At 38.3% G+C, this 19,763-nt stretch overlaps 1 non-coding gene across 1 annotated transcript; it reads right to left on the minus strand.

Annotated features, from left to right (window-relative positions):
• Positions 1 to 3,694: 3,694 nt before the first annotated feature.
• LOC141716487 (small nucleolar RNA R71) lies at positions 3,695 to 3,801 on the minus strand. Its single transcript, XR_012573195.1, has one exon. It is a non-coding gene; the product is annotated as a small nucleolar RNA R71 (small nucleolar RNA).
• Positions 3,802 to 19,763: the final 15,962 nt, after the last annotated feature.

Raw genomic sequence — 19,763 nt, forward strand, 5'->3', positions numbered from 1 at the left:
CACATACAAAATCCAAATAAAAGCATATAAATCGTGAATAAAATTCGAGGGATCGAATCTAACCTTTTAAAATAATTCGGAGACAACGATCAGAGATCCTTAGCAGTTGCTCCTCAAGTGTGAAGCACTCCACCGGTATCCACCAAGAAAACGATGTTAAGGAGGAGGAAGGAGGTGGAGAGAATTGGGTTTTCCAAACTTTTTGGGTTTTCGGGTTCGATGTGGGTTAGAATAAAATTAGGGTCTATAATAGTGTATTTATAGGCAAAATTTTCAGCTGAAATTTTCCCATAAATATTATTATTATTATCCCATTTATTATTCTCATTAATAATTAAAACACCTTTTAATTACTAATCATTTTTCTAAACACTTTAGAAATAATTTTTTCTCTTGATTTAATTTCCAAAAATTAAATTTTTAATTAATAATATTAAGAACTTTTCTTAATTAATTTATAATCAATTAAATCTCATTTAATCAATTATTAAATTTGCCAATTAATTATTTATTTCACAAATAAATAATTATTAGCCATTATTAATTAATTCCTCCACCATTAAATCATTCGCTTTTTATGGTGTGACCCTGTAGGTTCAATATTAAGCCGGTAGTAGAAATAAATAATAATAAAACTATTTTATCATTATTTATATAAATTCTCTAATTTATTAAATATGATTAATTAATTAATCACATTTATTCTACATCGTGAGGGATACTTCTCAGCATATCGCGACTATCCGGATAATATGAATTCACTGCTTAGAATACCAAGAACCTATTCAGTGAATAGTTACCGTACAATAAACTCCTTCTACCCTACAATGTCCCGATTAAATACAAGGCATGGATCTCGTGTCAAGCCTATCTAATTCAATCACTTGCTTACCATTTACTATGCGTAGTTCTATGTAAATTAGAAACTCCTTTCTAATTTCATTCACTCTGGCCAGAGATTCCTGAACTAGCATATGTGGATCAGCCTTGAACATTCGCTTCCTTCACTGGAAGGGGTAGATCCTTTATTGATCATACACTATCTTCGTGTACAAATTCCTATACCCAGAAGAGCCCTAATAATTGTCCCTGGAGACTAAGAACTAAACCAAAGCATAGTTCAGTGTACACAAGATGACTATGATGACCTCAAGTCTAAGGATACTTGTACAACTATCACTAAGCGAATAACTGCTGACACGTGAGTGAACTCCATCAGTTGTTCCGCTGGGCGAGTCATGTTCAGTGAACTTATTCTATAATAAGCACCTACATACTAGCTATAGTGTCACCACACAAATGTCTATGAGAAAAGACATCCTTCATAATGAAGCAAACATAGTATGTACCGATCTTTGCGGATTATTAATTACCAGTTAGTAATCCTACGACCAGGAACTATTTAAGTTTAGAGTTATCATCTTTTTAGGTCTCACTATTATGATCTCATCATAATCCATAAAAAGCTTTACTCTAAACTATGGTATATCTTATTTAAACACTTAAATAGATAAAGCCCGTAAGTAAAGCAAAACAAGTCTTTATTAATATCAATGAAATCAAAACAGATTACATAAAAGTTATTCCTAAATCCTAATACATGATTGGACTTAGAACATATTCCTTTCAGCATTTATGTCCACTTAGAATGCTCTATAAAGGCTTGGATTGGTGTTTTGTACTCAAGTTATTTGTATTTTTTATGTGTTTTATAGTGTTTTTGTATTTCAGGCATATAGCAGGGATCATGGTGATTTAGCATTGCTTTGATGCTAAAATGGTGTTAGGTAGGAGTCGTAAAGATCGCTCATGCACAAGCCATCGAGAATCAGGAAATAAAGATGGCAATTTCAGTTTTTCCAGAAGGACGGTACGCTTGCACTGTGCTAGCGCGCGCCCACGCGCGGCCGCGCCAGGTCGGGTTTCAAGAATCCTGTTTTGAATAGAAGATTGATTATTTGACTTCTCTGCTGATCAGGGATGCTATATAAAGATAACTTAAGATCGTTTTTCATAATAAGACGTTCCAGAGCTTAAGGAGAAGACGTAGGAAGACCGTATAGCATAATTCAACCAAGGCGAAGAAGATCTAGTTTATTCTTGTGATTCTTTGTTCTAAGTTGTAATCTTGGATGCTCGTTTCTTATTTTTTGAAACTATACTATTGTTTAACATACTTTATTTATTATTCAGTATTTATAAAGACTTATTTTATTATACCATGCTTTCATCGGAACCCACAGTGATGATGAGTTTGGTTATGGCCTAATCATTATCGTGGGGTTCTAAAGGATTTACTTATGGATTTCTTTAGTTAAATTATTTTGATGTCTTAGTGTGTGGTGATTGTATGATGTCCTTGTATTGGTTGTGCTTATTCATCTTATGAGCGTCGCGAACTTATAAGATAACGTGTTAATCTCTAATGACGCGACAGTGAATTTAGAGGTTTAGAACTTGTCATGCTAGCATAGGTTCATGTATTAATATGCATGATTCGTAGGTAATTTACCATCTTACTTGCCCTATGTAATCATCATGATAGATAACTTTCACAATAAACCATTATGTTGTCAAATTCTCTAGACATATAGGGTCTCAATATAATTGGTGTCTATTCAGCTTCTATCTCTTTTGTGGATGTCTGGTAGTAGGGTATTCGCACAACGAAAGTTGGCATTTACTAGTTTTGTGTTGTCTGATTAGTGTCATCACCATTGCATGCTGAGGTTAAAAATAAGAAGGCTATTAAATGAAATAGTAATGAAGTTAGAATCCCATTTTGGTGTAGTATAAGTAAATCAACCTTTTAATCTCTTAGTTAATTGCATGTTAGTTAATAATCTTAGTTATAAACAATCTTAATTTGTTATTCATCTTAGCATTGAATAATAACCATACCATTGTTGCATAAGTGCATTGATTGAAATTAACCTAAACCAGTCTCTGTGGGAACGAACTAGAAATAATTCTATATTACTTGTGATCGCGTATACTTGCGTGAATATTAGCGCGTGTTTTTGTCCTAACAAGTTTTTGGCGCCGCTGCCGGGGTCTCGGTGTTAATTTTTTAGTTTATGTGCTTGACAGCAGTGTTCGTTAAAGTTCATTGACTCGGATATTTTACTTACTTGTTTGCTTGTTGCTTTTTCAGGTACTCTAGAGAGCATTTATGCTAACGCATTCTCGGTCTCGCAAGAGAACACTGGATAAAGCGGAGGAAGTATTTGAAGAAGTTCTTGTTGAAGAAAAGGTTAAAGAAGTTTTTGTTGAGGAGAAAGCTGAAGAAGAAGCTCTAGTCATAATGGGAGATCAAGCAGCGAATCCTAAGGCTTTGATGGACTCTTCTAAGCCGAAGATCAATAATATTCAGTCTAGCATTATCAGGCCAGCCATCGCGGCTAACACCTTTGAAATCAAGTCGAGCACGATTCAGATGATACAGAATTCAGTTCAGTTTGGGGGTTCTCCTATAGAAGATCCCAACATGCACATCAGGGATTTTATCAAGATTTGTGACACTTTCAAGTTTAATGGAGTTACTGAAGATGCTATTAAGTTGAGGCTTTTACCATTATCTCTGAGGGATAAGGCTAAGGGTTGGTTACATTCTCTACCACCAGGCTCTATTACTACTTGGGAGGATCTTGCTCAAAAGTTTCTCCCTAAATTCTTCCCTATGGCGAAGACAGCTGCAATCAGAAATGCTCTTACTCAATTTGCACCACAAATGGGAGAATCTTTGTATGAGGCTTGGGATCGCTACAAATATATGCTTAAAAAGTGTCCTCACCATGAGATGCCTGACTGGATGATCATTAACTGTTTCTACAACGGGTGGGTGCAACTTCTAGACCCATGCTTGATGCAGCATCAGGTGGAGCCTTATGGGCTAAGAGCTACGATGAAGCTTATGAGTTGATTGAACTGATGGCTGCTAATGAATACCAGAATCTAACTCAGAGACTACCTCAGGGCAAAGTAGCAGGAATTCTGGAAGTGGACATAGCTACTGCTATAGCTTCTCAGCTTCAGGCTTTGACGATGAAGGTGGATTCTTTGGCTAACTTTGGAGTTAATCAGATCACTAGTGTTTGTGACCTTTTTGCTGGTGCGCATGAGACAGAGCGGTGTTCTATTTCTAGTGAATCAGCTCAGTTCGTGAGCAACTTTCAAAGATCGGAGTAACCAGCTCCAGCCACTTATCATCCCAAGAACCGGAATCATCCTAACTTCAGCTGGAGCAACACTCAGAATGCGGTGCAACAGCCTTATCAGCCATATGCAGCAAAGCTGTAACACCCCCAGATCCGGGGTCAGGGATCCGGGTCGTCACGGTCTTTCTTTCCACAATATCACTTCACTTAATTAATAATAAATAACCTTATGCTGTGACCCCACACTAACACACACCACAACCCGTTATAGTCTCAGAGATAAAATTGAAATAAGTACAAGTCCTTGAATCCACAATTAAAAGTTATTACAACCCAAAATGATTACTTGATAAATTTACAGTTAATTGCCATTATCTGCCACAAGTTATAATTATACATAATTGATTCTCAAAAGTAGAATGCCTGATCTATCAATAGATCTACCTCTGCAGCTATAGCAGCTACAATATCAACGGGAAGACGCGGGACGCTTCCCACGCGCTTGCGCTGGGTCTGCTGGAGTCTGGCCATCTTTCCTAACTGTTATTGTGTGATGAAGAAATAAAGCAAGAGTGAGCCTTACAGCTCGCAAGATAATATATAGTGATAACAATAATACAAGTATCTAAATGGATACTTACTAGAATCATTTATCATGTGTAAGGTAATTACTTACTGGATATAAGTTTTTAAAAGAAGATGAAGTTACCAATTACTTCGCTACACTTATACCATTTTAGAATCTACTAGAACTAAACTGTTCCAAGTATAATAAGATTCAAGAGGTCATCCCATAGATGAGACCACAATAAAATTTGAAAATATTTGATCTTTGAAATATTTTGAAAAGAAATAAAGTTACGAGATACTTCATTCAATGGATACACCAATAAAACTGTTTGACCCTGTCAATGCTTCGGCAACCACCCATTAGTAGCCTTTCGATCGAAATGCTACGGGTAGTGTTGCAGAATTATCCAAATGGATGATGAACTCATTACGGGAGTTTGCTGCGCCAGGAAGACCACTTACGATGATCAGTCGTAGTAGTACAACCCCACCATTTTCTACATGTAGAGGAGAACCTGTCGGATTTACTTGTCAATGAACACTGAACTCCTAAGGAATGGACCGCCTTAGCGGAACTTCCAGGCCATTTGGGCCAATATAATAAGGCTGGGCCGGCGCCACTCGACCACTTACGACACTCCTAGTTCAGATGAAATCCATGACTCTGAAACGTAAAGCTCGTTCCCCCTTTCCCCAAGTAGAAACTTGTTGATACGGCTCCACCAAGAAGTCGTATCTAGTTGGAAAGGAGAACTCACCGATATTTTCCAGGCGATGCCTGTTAATGGATTAACTTGTTCCAAGAATTTTACTTCCCGAGTGTTGGGTAAGTAATCAATTCATTTAACAAAACAGCAACCTTGTTGCGAATATAAAACACACCACAGAGCCTGTAAGTCATATGTCATAGCCTATTTGTATATTCGAGGATTCAACTCAACTCAAATAAGAATGTAATAAGTAAATAGTGGATCGACCGTCAGAGAGATCTCGCAAAGTAATATCTGTCAAAGGATTCAGAAACAAGGTTCATCTACAGACTTGAGGAGTTAATTCACTGGAAGAAGTTCAAGAAGTTGATCATGCCTCAGTGATATAAATCAAGATCGTGGATTTAATCAAGTGACAGAGATCTCGTCAGAGTATCATTAATTACAAGGATTTAATCTGAAGAAAATCAAAGCGTCAAAGTCAAGACATGAAGAAACGTCACGGAAGTTAGTCACTCATGAACCAGACAGTACATCGAGTGTCAACGTTGAAGTGGCGGAATTGATTCATAATTTTCAGTGATTTTCAGAAGATTTGCAGAAGAATGGTTGCTGCTCAAGACTAGAATTAATTCTCTATTAATTAATTAAGTCATCTAATTTAATTAAGAAAATAAATTATATCTGCGAAGAATAATTTATTTATTAATTGAATTAATTGATTAATTAATTCTGAATTAATTCTAGGAATTTTAGGAATTTTCAGAAGCTTAATTGGATTAAATTCAAGCATTAAATCAGCAAGACAATTGAAAATGAACTAGCATGACAATCAGGATTGTCATACCGATTGTCATGCTAGGCCATTTTCCATTGTCATACCGAAAGTTACTCTAGGAGGATGATTGTCTTGCTAGTTCATTCTGATTGTCATGCTAGTTCATTCTGATTGTCATGCTAGTTCATTCAGATTGTCTTGCTAGTTCATTCAATTGTCCTACCGAAAGTCTTGCCAGCTATAGGATTGTCATGCCAAGTCAATTCTATTGGTTTTGTTGATTTAAATAGAAGCAGAGAAGCAGCATATCATTTTATCATCCAACACACAAGTCAAGAACAAAAGAGCAGCCGCCTTGAAATATAAAATCATCTTCTCTGCAGAAATTCAAGATCAATTTCTAGTTTGTTAATGTTAAATCCAAACCACTAAAATTATTTATCTTGTTCTTGTGTAACAATCTAGCGGATCAAAATCCCTAGAACTTAATCTCAAATCGCGTTTAGCATTTGATTCTAATTATTGCAAAAATAGAAAAAGTTCATGTCGAATTTATTCTAGATTTGTGATAATTGATTTGAGATTAATACCTTGTAATCGATACAGTTGTTGTAACACCTTTCAAGTTTAATAATATTTTTATTTAACTTGAATTTTGTTTCACATTTTTTATTCCGCATTTTATTCGATTATTTGGTAACGTTTGTATTCAACCCCCCTTCTACAAACACATTGGGACCTAACAGAGCCGGATCCCTCAGGTTTTGAGCGAGTATTTAAATCCCCTTCGAAAGGAGGATCTTAAATATAAAAATGAGTTTTGGGATCCGCTCTAACTTTTAAAAAAATCATTTTGAAGACTCGCAAAACTTTTTTAAGAATGTTTGGAGTGATGCTGATTTAACAAAATAAATCAGTCCCAATATATTAGAAAATATCTGAATATTATTATTTAAATAATATTTCCATAAAGAATAATCTTTATAAAAATAATTGAAGTAGAAGTTTTAAAACTTATACTTGAAATGAATATTAAATAACCAAAGATATACCTATACGAAATTACTATCTTTATTTGAATAATCAAAAGTGAGTTTGATTATCGACACCTTATTCTTTACTAAAATAAAGAATATATCTCAGCAAATAATCGGAGTCATAGATCCTCAAATGAATATTCAAATAATATTCAATAAATAATATAAAGGAGTCATAAGTACTCGAATGAATATTCAAGATAATATTCATTAATAAAATAAAGTTATCGAATAAACCTTATTCGATTAATAGTTTTGAAAACTATAACCATATATATATAAATATATATATATAAAATCTACTCGGGATCCTCGACTCCCGGTTTTAGAAAATGTTTTCACCTTTGGGTCCCTATACTAAGGGTATATGCAAATTACCGCTATTCTCTAGCATAGGTATTATCAACTGAACCAACAGATATATAGGGCAAGAATACGAAACAGGCATGCATATGTACCATATCACATGCTACAATATATCGCAAGAATTTGCTAATAACAAATATGCATTTATCGCAAGATCATGCATATACACATATACATCACAACAACAGTTATAACGGGTAGAAAACTTGCCTGAGCGACTGGGGGTGGAAAAAGGCTCGGGACGAGTCCGGTAACCTATAAACAACAAGTTGGAATTAAACCAAAGTCACTTGTAAATCTATACTTTAACCAACTTAGACTCTAACGCTCATGTTGCGCTCACTGATTCTCTTAAGTCACTCGAGTACCCTCGGCTCCACCATTTTTAATAAATTAACCATTACGAGTTTTAAGGTGATTCTTTTGCGAGTGTCTTACCAACTGCCTAACACACTTACCATAATTGTTTCATACACTAATTAACCCTTTTTGGTCTTTAACCTATGTTTCAAAGTAAGGCGAGGGGAAAAGTTTCGTTCGCGAAACGCCGTTACTTAAAACGGTCGTTTCTCATAAACCGTGCATCGGAATCAAACGAACTACATATCAAAACGAAGCTCGTAACATGAACTATCTAAACATGGCAATGGTAAAAATCTAGCAGGGAGGTCTCGGGTCCAAATGTTATGAACAAAAGCAGTCTAAAGTAAATCGGACATTACGACGGCTATGTTTACGCGATTACCCAATTTTATATCACTCCAATTCATCACCAAACAACCCCAATCCATTCATACAACCAAAGTCCATCCTTATCACATCATAACATCCCCAATAAGTTAAATATTAACATTTATACTTATGCTTAAGCTTGAATTTAACTATACTTAAGTTCTTTTAACCAAAACAACAAGATTCACCATTCCATTTCACTACCACTCCAACCCAAACTCTAAACCACAAGCATTAAGCTACTATATCACCATAACAATCAAAATCATCTTATTCTACAAAGGAATCTAGGGTTTGGAGAAGATATACCTTCCTTGAAGTGGTGGGAGTAGCTAGGAAGCCTTAATAAGCCTTGAGAAGTCTTAGGGATGCTTGGATCTTAAAGGAAAACAAGAAAAAATCAAGTTAAAAACTTTGAAATCACTATTCATTGTCTTCTTCATTGATTTCTTGAAGAAGATTGAGAAAGAATTGAAGGCTTAAACTCATAAGATAGCCATAACTATGCATAAGGATGACTAGGGAATTATCTTACCAATTTAGGAAGCCTTGATCTTGAGTTTTGAAATTTCTTTCTCTTGAAAATGGCAAAAGCCGAGAGCAATGAAGAAATAAGAGGTTTTGTGTTTTTTTGTTTTGATGAAATGAAATGTTTGGCTTGGTTGATTGAATTAGATTAGTTTTATTTTAGGTTAATTACCAATTTAACCTTGGTTTTGTGTGGTTAACAATCCACCACATTTCCTTCCTTCCCATGTCATGCTTATGTCATGCTATGATTTCATCTTTCCCTCCTTGTCCTCTTCTCATTGGTTGGGTGACATCATCCTCTCTACTCCCTTTGATTAACTTCCTAATTGTTTGCCTAATGACCGCTGATCTGTTATACGGTTCGCTTAACTTTCGTTTTCGTTTATCGTTTGAGGGATCATACCCGGGATCTTATTACTTAGGTTCCCTTAACCTTTCTCAATATATTATATTCCTTTTATGATCCTCTCTTATAATCCTTTAATTTAAATCATTTTTATCCTGTTACCTTATACTCAATTCTTTCCGTATCTAGTGGATTTCCGGGAAAAAATCAAAGTGTTCGGAATTGGATTCTGACGATCTTTACATACACTTATATACCATATAGAGTACTAATAAAATCTCAGAATATCCATAACAGAACCCCTACATAGCGTGGCATGAAAATTTTTCTCATTCAGCTAAAACACTATTCATAAGGGTTACAAAAAGTTCAAAATTTTGGGGGTTATTACAGTCTCCCCTCCTTAAAAGGATTCCGTCCCGGAATCAAATAGAAAACAAATGGGGGTACTTTTCTAGCATTGCGCTCTCTAGTTCCCAAGTTGATTCTTCCATATTATGATTCTGCCATAGCACTCTGACTAGCTTGATCACTTTATTCCGAAGCACCTGCTCCTTCTTATCGATAATCCTTACTGGCTTCTCCACGTACGTCAGATCTGGTTGCATATCCACCTGCTCGTACTCCACTATGTGCCTGGCATCCCGATGGTACTTCCTTAGCATTGACACATGGAACACATTATGAACTTGTTGCAAGTTAGGGGGTAAGGCTAGCTCGTAAGCTAACTTTCCAATCCGTCTTAATATCTCAAAAGGTCCAATGTACCTTGGGCTTAGTTTTCCTTTCTTTCTGAACCTCATTAATCCCTTCCAAGGGGATACCTTTAGCAGTACTAAGTCCCCGACTTCATATTCCTTGTCCTTTCGGGCTAGGTCTGCATCTTTCTTCTGTCTGTCTTGGGCTGCTACAAGCCGTCCTCTGATAAGATCCACTATGTCTTTGGTCCTTTGGACCACTTCGGGTCCGAGCATCTTCCGTTCTCCTACTTCATCCCAGTATAAGGGAGATCGACACCTTCTTCCGTACAGGGCCTCATAAGGCGGCATTCCGATGCTAGCATGAAAGCTATTGTTATAAGAAAACTCAATCAACGGCAAGTGATCATCCCAACTTCCTTTAAGGTCTATTGCACAGACTCTCAACATATCCTCTAGTGTCTGGATGGTCCTTTCACTCTGCCCATCCGTCTGGGGATGGTACGCGGTACTCATATTTAACTTGGTCCCCGCACATTCTTGAAAGCTCCTCCAAAATCTGGAGTTGAACCTGGGGTCTCAGTCTGAGACAATGGACGCTGGAACTCCATGTCGCGTCACTATTTCCTTAAGGTAAATGTCCACCAGTCTATCGACTGTGTATCTCTCATTAATAGGAATGAAATGGGCTGACTTTGTCAGTCGGTCTATAATTACCCATATGGCGTCATGGTTGGCTTTCGTCCTTGGTAAGCCTACAACAAAATCCATCTCTATCTGTTCCCATTTCCATTCAGGAATCTCCAGGGGTCGTAAAAGTCTACTGGGTCTCTGGTGCTCTGCCTTTACTCTTTGGCAAGTCAAACATTTGCTCACCCATTCTGCTATATCCCTCTTCATGTTGGGCCACCAGTAATATTCCTTCAAATCCCTATACATCTTGGTACTTCCCGGGTGAATGGAATACCTTGAACTATGGCTTTCATCCAAAATCTCATCTTTAAGTTCTTGAACGTTTGGAACCCAAATCCGGTAAGAGTACCTCATTATCCCTTTATCATCTTTCTCCGTATGGGCCTCCTCTCCAGTCATTGACTCTCTGCCCTCGTTCATTATTCTTTCTTGGCATAATCTAATCTTTTCTAATAACTCTGGCTGCATTGATATCTCAAACAGCTTTTCAGTTCCGGTTCCGGTTACCTTTACTTCTATTTCCATTCTTTCAAAATCCCTTATCAATTCTTCCGAAGTCGTTATCATTCTGAGTCTTTCCTTTCTACTAAGGGCATCAGCCACCACATTGGATTTCCCTACATGATAGAGAATCTCACAATCATAGTCCTTGATTAGTTCTAACCATCTCCTCTAGCGCATGTTGAGCTCTTTCTGCGTAAATATGTACTTGAGGCTCTTATGGTCTGTGAAAATCTCGCACTTCTCTCCATACAAGTAGTGCCTCCAAATTTTTAAGGCAAATACTATTGTCGTGAGCTCAAGGTCATGAGTAGGATATCTAATCTCGTATTCCTTCAGTTGTCTCGATGCATACGCAATCACTTTACCGTGCTGCATAAGTACACACCCTAATCCTTTGTGCGACGCGTCACTATATATCACAAAATCTCCTTTTCCGTCCGGCAATGCCAATACCGGGGCCGTTACCAACCTTTTCTTTAATTTCTTGAAAACTGTTCTCGCATTTCTTCGTCCATTCAAACTTCTCTGTCTTACGAGTAAGTCATGTCAAAGGGGCTGCGATCTTCGCAAAGTCCTGCACAAATCTACGATAGTAGCCGGCCAATCCTATAAAACTCCTTACCTTTGTGGGTGTGGTTGGCCTTTCCCAATTTGAGACCGCCTCTATCTTGGAGGGGTCGACCAATACTCCTTCTTTATTGATCACATGTCCTAAAAACTGTACTTCATTCCGCCAGAATTCACACTTCGAGAATTTGGCATATAACTGTTCCTCTCTGAGTATTCCTAGAGCTATCCTCAAATGCTCTGCATGCTCTGCCTTAGTCCTTGAGTAAATCAAAATATCATCGATAAAAACTATCACACACTTGTCCAAGTACTTCTTAAATACTCTATTCATTAAATCCATGAAAGCCGCTGGGGCGTTGGTTAATCCAAAGGACATTACCAAGAACTCATAATGCGCATACCTGGTACGGAACGCTGTCTTGGAAATATCTTCGGGTTTAATCTTTAGTTGGTGATATCCAGTTCTCAGGTCAATCTTGGAAAAATAAACAGCATCCTTTAGCTGGTCGAACAGATCGTCTATTCTAGGTAATGGGTACCTGTTCTTTATGGTTAGCTTGTTCAACTCTCGATAGTCGATGTACAGCCTCATGCTCCCATCTTTCTTCTTAACAAATAAAACCGGTGCTCCCCACGGAGACACACTGGGTCTTATCATACCCTTATCCAAGAGTTCCTGCAATTGGATAGCTAATTCCTTCATTTCTAACGGGGTTAACTGGTAAGGTGCTTTTGAAACTGGCGCCGTCCCTGGGGCCAATTCAATAGCAAATTCAATCACTCTATCGGGTGGTAATCCCGGAAGGTCTTGTGGGAATATATCTTCAAATTCGTTGACTACTGGAATATCTTGTAAGTTGGGCACCACCTTCTGCGTGTCTACCACATAGGCTAGGTAGGCCTCATTTCCTTTTCGTAGCATCCTTCTGGCCTGGGCCATAGTCAAAAATTTCTGCGTCTGCCTCTTTCCTCTAAATATAACTTCTTTCTTCCCTGGGATATTTAACTTAACTTTCTTCCCTTTACAGTCTATCTGAGCATCATTGCTAGATAGCCAGTCCATTCCCAAAATTACATCAAACTCCCCTAATTTAAAAGGGATCAGATCAACACTAAAAGATTGTTCCCCTATGCCTATCTCACAGGCTGGGTGAATCTGGTTAACAGGAATAATTTCATGATTGGCTAATTCTACTTGTAATGGTTCTATCAAGGGTTCAGCTTTAAGTCTTAATTTACGCGCAAAGTCCCCTGATATAAAAGATTTAGTTGCTCCCGAATCAAATAAAACGTTTGCACTGACTGAATTTAGAGAAAGGGTACCTGCTATCACATCTGAGTCTTTCATAGCATCCTGGACTGTCATGTTGAAAGTCCTCGCAGTAGGTGGCTTATTGGAGGCAGCCCTGCTGGCTCCTGAACTGTTGGTTTGTTCATTGGGCATTCCCTCTTCCAATGACCCGGGCGTCCACACTGATGACAAGTGGTGGTTGGAATGACGGCAGGGGCTGATGAAGGGCATTTGTAAAATAGTGACCTTCCCGACCGCACTTAAAGCAGGTTACTGGCTTTCCTTTACACTCCCCAGTGTGCATCCTTCCACAAGTGTTACAGGCTGGCAATGGGGGTCGAGACTGGTTGGAATAGGACATTCTTGACTTCTGGCCGCTCTGGCTCACATTCACACTCATTGGCCGCTTAAACCCAGTGTTCTTTCCCGGTAGGGACACTGCTCCTCGATTAAATCTAGTTGGGAAGCTCCTTCCTGTGGAACCTCCACCCATGCTCATATTTTTCCTCTTTATTCCCTTCTTCTCCCTTTCCTTCTGCATCTGTTCACTTCCGGCTTCTACAATCGTTGCCTTTTGCACCAGAGTGGCATAATCCGTAAGCTCAAGGATTGCCACCCTATTCTGAATCCACGGTTTCAGTCCCTGCTGAAACCTCCTAGCTTTCTTTTCCTCGGTGCTCACAAACTCCGGCACAAACCTTGATAACTCAGTAAATTTCGCTTCGTACTCTGCTACAGACAAGTTATTCTGCTTTAGCTCCAAGAACTTGAGCTCCATCTGGTTTTCCATAAACCTCGGGAAATACTTTCCCAGAAACAACTGACTGAATCTCTCCCAGGTTATAATAGCATCTGTCTCCATGTTTTTCTTGGCCTCCCACCAGTAGTTAACCTCTCCTTTCAGAAGGTAGGTAGCAAATACAGTCTTCTGTGCCTCATCGATACTCAGAATCTCAAAGGATTTCTCCATTTCCTTTAACCATGCCCTTGCCTCAACTGGGTCTGATCCGTGGAACTCAGGGGGCTTAAGGGACTTAAAAGCCCTGAAAGAGTTTACAACAGCATTGTTATTTCCTCGAGGGGGTGGGTTGGGTTGACGTTCCAAGTTCTGCCTTAGGAGTTGCATGAACTGGCCCATGGGATCCATGCCTGGGTTTGGTACTGGTTGCTCAACCTCAGTTTCTCCTTCTTCAGCCTCTATCTCAAATCCCTCAACATCATATGTTTCCTCTTCCTCTTCATACAGGGAGTCATCCTGTTCCACATAATCCTCGTCTTCCTCTTCACTGTGTTCCTGGTTCCTATCATCCTGGTTATGACTTCCCTGGTCCTCAGATCCAGGGTTCGCCCTAGTTCCAATCTTTCTTGGCGGCATGATACTGATAATAAAAAAAATTATTGGGAAATTCAACGTTAGGTCACAATCAAACACAACATTGTGTCTTGCACAATTTTATAATGGGGAGAATGTATCTCGCAATTTTATTATTTTATGACAGTTCTAATATGAAGTGCAGTAATAATAATGATAAAAACAGTGATCTCGTCACTAAGGAACTGAACCGAAAGGAAACAAATATAGACATAATGCGAGAAATACATAGTTTGATCTGGTCAAAAGTACAACAGTGCTACAGCCATCTGTCCCAAAAGTGATACACAAGAGTCTATCTGTCTAGTCAGAAAAATGGATGATATATACAAGTCACTATCCCGGAAAATTGGCTCTTACTAAGGCCTCGGCTAACTAGACAACTAGACTATTCCATCGTCAATCCTGAATCACACACCGGAGCGGGTCAGCTCCCATACCCTTTCCATCGCACGAAGGAAGATATAGTCGGCCTGCCGCCTGGAGATCTTACCATGCCTGTCCCCCTTGAGCGATCTGAGCCTCGCTCGGGATGTGAGCTCTATCCCCGTAAGCTCCCTCCTCAAGGATCGGGGTATAGAACCCCTAGTCTCATAAGCTCGGGTATGCCTGCCCGCCCTCTCCGCATCCAACTCCCTCCTGGCCTCATCCAGTCGGGCCTCGGCAACAACCACTCGGGTCCTCAGTACATCCTGAACATAGCCGTGGGCTAACGAAGACTGCCTGTGGGTAGGGTCAAGAGGTGGTGAATCCGGAGCCGCTGGGGGTGCCTCCTCAGTCTGCCTAGGCTCGGAAGTATGGGTCTCTGAGCTGTCATCATAAGGGATCCAAGATAGTGGTGGAGGGGTAGGAGCTCTGACCACCGGAAGTGTGGGTAAAGGGGTACCAGCATACACTACCATAGGTCCGACACGCTCCTCAGCTACTGGGACCTCATCCGGGTCCTCCTCATCTGGAATAACAATGACCTCTGTCTCTGACTCCTCTGAGGGGTCCTCCTCATCTTAAATAGCAATGACCTCCGTCTCTGACTCCTCTGAGGGGTCCTCCTCATCCTCCTCCATCTCAGGCTCCTCCTGATCCTCAACATCTAGCAGTGCCTCATCATGCTCACGCTCGAACATCTCAGGGTCCTCTATCTCAGGCGCCTACACATTAAACGAGCTAAGTTACTATCATGATACTTATAAGGGTTCCCGTAAGGGTTTTAACTGTTAGCACTACTTTAAGTAGTCCGACCATGAACTTGGCAAGAGTTCTTATTATCTTTGTGAGTTTGTTATTATATCGTCGCATCATCTCTGAGGTTTATAACGCTTAGCTCTGATACCATTTTTGTAACACCCCCAGATCCGGGGTCAGGGATCCGGGTCGTCACGGTCTTTCTTTCCACAATATCACTTCACTTAATTAATAATAAATAACCTTATGCTGTGACCCCACACTAACACACACCACAACCCGTTATAGTCTCAGAGATGAAATTGAAATAAGTACAAGTCCTTGAATCCACAATTAATTGTTATTACAACCCAAAATGATTACTTGATAAATTTACAGTTAATTGCCATTATCTGCCACAAGTTATAATTATACATAATTGATTCTCAAAAGTAGAATGCCTGATCTATCAATAGATCTACCTCTGCAGCTATAGCAGCTACAACATCAACGGGAAGACGCGGGACGCTTCCCACGCGCTTGCGCTGGGTCTGCTGTAGTCTGGCCATCTTTCCTAACTGTTGTTGTGTGATGAAGAAATAAAGCAAGAGTGAGCCTTACAGCTCGCAAGATAATATATAGTGATAACAATAATACAAGTATCTAAATGGATACTTACTAGAATCCTTTATCATGTGTAAGGTAATTACTTACTGGATATAAGTTTTTAAAAGAAGATGAAGTTACCAATTACTTCGCTACACTTATACCATTTTAGAATCTACTAGAACTACTACTGTTCCAAGTATAATAAGATTCAAGAGGTCATCCCATAGATGAGACCACAATAAAACTTGAAAATATTTGATCTTTGAAATATTTTGAAAAGAAATAAAGTTACGAGATACTTCATTCAATGGATACACCAATAAAACTGTTTGACCCTGTCAATGCTTCGGCAACCACCCATTAGTAGCCTTTCGATCGAAATGCTACGGGTAGTGTTGCAGAATTATCCAAATGGATGATAAACTCATTACGGTAGTTTGCCGCGCCAGGAAGACCACTTACGATGATCAGTCGTAGTAGTACAACCCCACCATTTTCTACATGTAGAGGAGAACCTGTCGGATTTACTTGTCAACCGAACACTGAACTCCTAAGGAATGGACCGCCTTAGCGGAACTTCCAGGCCATTTGGGCCAATATAATAAGGCTGGGCCGGCGCCACTCGACCACTTACGCCACTCCTAGTTCAGATGAAATCCATGACTCTGAAACGTAAAGCTCGTTCCCCCTTTCCCCAAGTAGAAACTTGTTGATACGGCTCCACCAAGAAGTCGTATCTAGTTGGAAAGGAGAACTCACCGATATTTCCCAGGCGATGCCTGTTAATGGATTAACTTGTTCCAAGAATTTTACTTCCCGAGTGTTGGGTAAGTAATCAATTCCTTTAACAAAACAGCAACCTTGTTGCGAATATAAAACACACCACAGAGCCGGATCCCTCAGGTTTTGAGCGAGTATTTAAATCCCCTTCGAAAGGAGGATCTTAAATATACAAATGAGTTTTGGGATCCGCTCTAACTTTTAAAAAAATCATTTTGAAGACTCGCAAAATATTTTTAAGAATGTTTGGAGTGATGCTGATATAACAAAATAAATCAGTCCCAATATATTAGAAAATATCTGAATATTATTATTTAAATAATATTTCCATAAAGAATAATCTTTATAAAAATAATTGAAGTAGAAGTTTTAAAACTTATACTTGAAATGAATATTAAATAACCAAAGATATACCTATACGAAAGTACTATCTTTATTTGAATAATCAAAAGTGAGTTTGATTATCGACACCTTATTCTTTACTAAAATAAAGAATATATCTCAGCAAATAATCGGAGTCATAGATCCTCAAATGAATATTCAAATAATATTCAATAAATAATATAAAGGAGTCATAAGTCCTCGAATGAATATTCAAGATAATATTCATTAATAAAATAAAGTTATCGAATAAACCTTATTCGATTAATAGTTTTGAAAACTATAACCATATATATATAAATATATATATATAAAATCTACTCGGGATCCTCGACTCCCGGTTTTAGAAAATGTTTTCACCTTTGGGTCCCTATACTAAGGGTATATGCAAATTACCGCTATTCTCTAGCATAGGTATTATCAACTGAACCAACAGATATATATGGCAAGAATACGAAACAGGCATGCATATGTACCATATCATATGCTACAATATATCGCAAGAATTTGCTAATAACAAATATGCATTTATCGCAAGATCATGCATATACACATATACATCACAACAACAGTTATAACAGGTAGAAAACTTGCCTGAGCGACTGGGGGTGGAAAAAGGCTCGGGACGAGTCTGGTAACCTATAAACAAAAAGTAAGTTGGAATTAAACCAAAGTCACTTGTAAATCTATACTTTAACCAACTTAGACTCTAACGCTCGTTTTGCGCTCACTGATTCTCTTAAGTCACTCGAGTACCCTCGGCTCCACCATTTTTAATAAATTAACCATTACGAGTTTTAAGGCGATTCTTTCGCCAGTGTCTTACCAACTGCCTAACACACTTACCATAATTTTTTTATACACTAATTAACCCTTTTTGGTCTTTAACCTATGTTTCAAAGTAAGGCGAGGGGAAAAGTTTCGTTCGCGAAACGCCGTTACTTAAAACGGTCGTTTCTCCTAAACCGTGCATCGGAATCAAACGAACTACATATCAAAACGAAGCTCGTAACATGAACTATCTAAACATGGCAATGGTCAAAATCTATCAGGGAGTTCTCGGGTCCAAATGTTATGAACAAAAGCAGTCTAAAGTAAATCGGACATTACGACGGCTATGTTTACGCGATTACCCAATTTTATATCACTCCAATTCATCACCAAACAACCCCAATCCATTCATACAACCAAAGTCCATCCTTATCACATCATAACATCCCCAATAAGTTCAATATTAACATTTATACTTATGCTTAAGCTTGAATTTAACTATACTTAAGTTCTTTTAACCAAAACAACAAGATTCACCATTCCATTTCACTACCACTCCAACCCAAACTCTAAACCACAAGCATTAAGCTACTATATCACCATAACAATCAAAATCATCTTATTATACAAAGGAATCTAGGGTTTGGAGATGATATACCTTCCTTGAAGTGGTGGGAGTAGCTAGGAAGCCTTAAGAAGCCTTGAGAAGTCTTAGGGATGCTTGGATCTTAAAGGAAAACAAGAAAAAATCAAGTTAAAAACTTTGAAATCACTATTCATTATCTTCTTCATTGATTTCTTGAAGAAGATTGAGAAAGAATTGAATGCTTAAACTCATAAGATAGCCATAACTATGCATAAGGATGACTAGGGAATTATCTTACCAATTTAGGAAGCCTTGATCTTGAGTTTTGAAATTTCTTTCTCTTGAAAATGGCAAATGCCGAGAGCAATGAAGAAATAAGAGGTTTTGTGTTTTTTTGTTTTGATGAAATGAAATGTTTGGCTTGGTTGATTGAATTAGATTAGTTTTATTTTAGGTTAATTACCAATTTAACCTTGGTTTTGTGTGGTTAACAATCCACCACATTTCCTTCCTTCCCATGTCATGCTTATGTCATGCTATGATGTCATATTTCCCTCCTTGTCCTCTTCTCATTGGTTGGGTGACATCATTCTCTCTAATCCCTTTGATTAACTTCCTAATTGTTTTCCTAATGACCGCTGATCTGTTATACGGTTCGCTTAACTTTCGTTTTCGTTTATCATTTGAGGGATCATACCCGGGATCTTATTACTTAGGTTCCCTTAACCTTTCTCAATATATTATATTCCTTTTATGATCCTCTCTTATAATCCTTTAATTTAAATCCTTTTTATCCTATTACCTTATACTCAATTCTTTCCGTATCTAGTGGATTTCCGGGAAAAAATCAAAGTGTTCGGAATTGGATTCTGAAGGTCTTTACATACACTTATATACCATATAGAGTACTAATAAAATCTCAGAATATCCATAACAGAACCCCTACATAGTGTGGCATGAAAAGTTTTCTCATTCAGCTAAAACACTATTCATAAGAGTTACAAAAAGTTCAAAATTTTGGGGGTTATTACAAAAGCAATACAACCCTCCTGGTTTTCAGTAACTGCGATATGCACCAAGACAACAACTCAAGCCGCAGCCATCTAATGAAAAATCTGAA

This window comes from Apium graveolens, chromosome 3 (genome assembly GCF_009905375.1).
Source record: "Apium graveolens cultivar Ventura chromosome 3, ASM990537v1, whole genome shotgun sequence".
In the NCBI taxonomy this organism is placed as follows: Eukaryota; Viridiplantae; Streptophyta; class Magnoliopsida; order Apiales; family Apiaceae; genus Apium; species Apium graveolens.